Here is a 3,027-nt window from a genome sequence, read left to right on the forward strand (position 1 = left end):
GAACAGGCTACAGCTTCGCGACGTGGGCGTTTCGCTTCGCTCATCGAGTTCGGATTAACTTCCGTAACCTGCACGGACCTCCGGCGAAAGCAGCGGACGTGTCTCCGTCCAGCATCCTGCCGTCCAAACAGGTGCGCGCACTTTAAAAGGAGCCAATCGGAGAGCTGTTTTCTAACAGGGACGGTTCACGATCTGTAGAAGTGAGTATGAAACAGCACGCAGGAACATCAGCTCCTGGACGCCACGCGTGTAGTTTAAATATCCGGATGTCCGGTGTGCGTACAGGACAGAGCTGACTGACACGCAGCTAGTTAACGTCGCACTCGTTAATATCTGTATTACAGCTTTATACATCCAGAGAACTTCTACAGACGCCAGACCAGGCGTCTCATGGCGGCCCGGAAACAATACGTGATGATGTCACTGATCATCAATACAGAATTTAGGCAAATAAATATTAAAGTCATCGTGACGGATCAGAAAACTCAGTTTCATGTGAAACGACCCAAAAGCCTCCTCTTCCTCCCCTCTTCCTCCTCCTGCTGCTCCTCTTCTTCCTCCTGCTGCTGCTCCTCCTCTTCCTCCTCTTTTTCCTCCTGCCTGCGCCTCTTCTTCTCCTGCTGCTGCTGCTCCTCCCTTCTCCTCTTCTTCCTCCTCCTCCTCTTCTTCCTCCTGCTGCTCCTCCTCTTCCTCCTGCTGCTTCCTCCTCTTCCTCCTGCTGCTCCTCCTCTTCTTCCTCCTCCTCCTCTTCCTCCTGCTGTCTCCTCTTCCTCCTCTCTTCTCCTGCATGCTCCTTTTCCTCCTGCTGCTCCTCCTCTTCCTCCTCTTCTCCTCTCCTCCTCTTCTTCCTCCTGCTGTCCTCCTCTTCCTCCTCCTCTTCCTCCTGCTGCTCCTCCTCTTCCTCCTCTTCTTCCTCCTCCCCTCTTCTTCCTCCTGCTGCTCCTCTTCCTCCTGCTGCTCCTCCTCTTCCTCCTCCTCCTCCTTTTCCTCCTGCTGCTGCTCCTTCCTCTTCCTCCTCTCCTCTTCTTCCTCCTGCTGCTCTCCTCTTCCTCCTCCTCCTCCTTTTCCTCCTGCTGCTCCTCTTCCTCTTCCTCCTCCTCTTCCTCTTCCTGCTGCTCCTCCCCCCCTCTCCTCTTCCTCCTGCTGCTCCTCCCCCCCTCTTCCTTTCCTCCTGCTGCTCCTCCTCCTTTCCTCCTGCTGCTCCTCCCCCCTCTCCTCTTCCTCCTCCTCCTCTTTCCTCCTGCTGCTCCTCCTCTTCCTTCCTTTCCTCCTGCTGCTCCTCCCCCCCCTCCTCTCTTCTTCTTCCTCCTCCTCCTCAGACGTACGAGTCGCTGCGGCGGCGAATGAAAACCTTAGTGATGCGAATCATCGCCGCAGCCTGACGGCCCTGAAGGGCCCCAGAGGACGAGTGGCGAGACACATTCCTCACGTCTACTCCGAGCTGATGAAGGCGCGAGCACACGGTGAGTCCGGCCCGTCTGAAGAGTCCCGTGAATACCAGGAAGGTGTGAACAGCGGAGCTGTTGTCCCCCTCAGGTGAGTCTGGGTGCAGCGATCCCAAACTCCACGGAGGAGTCTGTCGGCGCCGCCTACGGCCTGACAGACTACATCCCCGTGGTCTCCGGAAGCCGTACCGCATCCTGTACTGCGGGACGTCCTCAGCCCGGAGGACCGAGCGCCGCGAAGATCCCGACCCGAAGCCCGACCTGAAGTTGATGGACTCGTAGAAGCGCCGCAGGAGTTTCAGAAGGAACACCTGTTCCACGAGGTGAGGAGCACGCCAGCGACTATTTGTTTGATGTTTGTGAAAATGATTACAGGAAGTCATCAGCTGCTCCAGCTGAAAACACTTTGATCCAGTGATGATGTGTTTTCAGGACATGATGAAGATGCTTCTCAGCGAGAAAGTGAGAACGCTCGAGGAACTCTTCATCACATCACCTCCCTGTTTCACTTCAAGACGTTCACAGCACCGCCAAAGACTACTTCCTCAACATCTGGGACTTCATTACGGTTAAAACTCCTGAAGTCAGGTGACCTACGAGCCTGCGTGTCGCTCATGATCCCGTTCTGTACATATTCATGTTCCCAGGAAGAACCCTCTCGTCTCGTCGTCGGTCAAAAAAGTTTCAGCTCAACTAAATTTACATTGATGAAATTAAACTGGTCTAACAGCTACTTGTCAGACTGTCCTGAGGGGGAACGCAGAACACGAAGCGAGGGTTTCGCACGGCGCGATTAAGTACAAACTCAACGCAAAGACGCGAGTGAGAAAATTCACGTGAAATGTTCAGAGAAAAGGAAGAGAGGAAGTTAAACTAGCTGTAAGATCAGGAAATATGAGTCTGTTTTACTGTGAAACACGTTCAAACCAAACTCCATTCAGAAAAGAAGCATTTTAAAAGCTGTGTGCTTGTCATTGGCAGACCTGACAGAGCAGGAAGTCACGTGTTCATGACGTCGTTAGTTCAGCATCCGTTTATTGAAACTAAATCAAGCTAAATGTTTATTCGGGTTCTTCCGGCTGCAGTAACCGGATTAGGCAGTCCAGCGGTCCTTCACGAGTAACGTGAAGCGAAAAAATTCACGCTGACAGTTTCCGTTTCGCCGTGACATTCTGCTTCCTGAAGTACGTGTTTATATTTGACAGTTTGCGACGACGGCGTACGTGACTCTGTTCGCTGTGACGGACTGCGGTCTGGACTCTGTGGACCAGAGACCCTCAGATTACCCCTCTCAGGTCTCCGCTCAGATGGACTGGCTAAGCGGGCTGGCTCCAGACTGCTGGATTGGTGTGGATGCCTCCATCTCAGGAGGGACATCAACGCCGCCGCCGCCGCTGCAGGTCGCTGCGACGGAGAGAAAAATATCCCCCTTCTGTACTGTAAAGAAGGTAAAAGGCCGGACAGGCGAGGGTTCACGTGACTGTTTAACTCGTCTCCGTCTGTCTTTAACTCCTCCTGTCTCCGTCTGTCTTTAACTCGTCTCCGTCTGTCTTTAACAACGTCTGTCTTTAACCTCCTGTCT

The 3,027-nt window shown here is 53.4% G+C and overlaps 1 long non-coding RNA gene across 1 annotated transcript; it reads left to right on the forward strand.

The window, feature by feature from the left end:
- Positions 1 to 1,711: 1,711 nt before the first annotated feature.
- On the forward strand, positions 1,712 to 2,777 carry LOC119887978. Its single transcript, XR_005441834.1, has 3 exons — positions 1,712 to 1,768; positions 1,878 to 2,013; positions 2,651 to 2,777. It is a non-coding gene; the product is annotated as an uncharacterized LOC119887978 (long non-coding RNA).
- Positions 2,778 to 3,027: the final 250 nt, after the last annotated feature.

Source organism: Micropterus salmoides, unplaced genomic scaffold, assembly GCF_014851395.1.
Source record: "Micropterus salmoides isolate LMB-PRFRI ecotype aquatic unplaced genomic scaffold, ASM1485139v1 Ms_hic_scaffold_4602, whole genome shotgun sequence".
Lineage (NCBI taxonomy): Eukaryota > Metazoa > Chordata > Actinopteri > Centrarchiformes > Centrarchidae > Micropterus > Micropterus salmoides.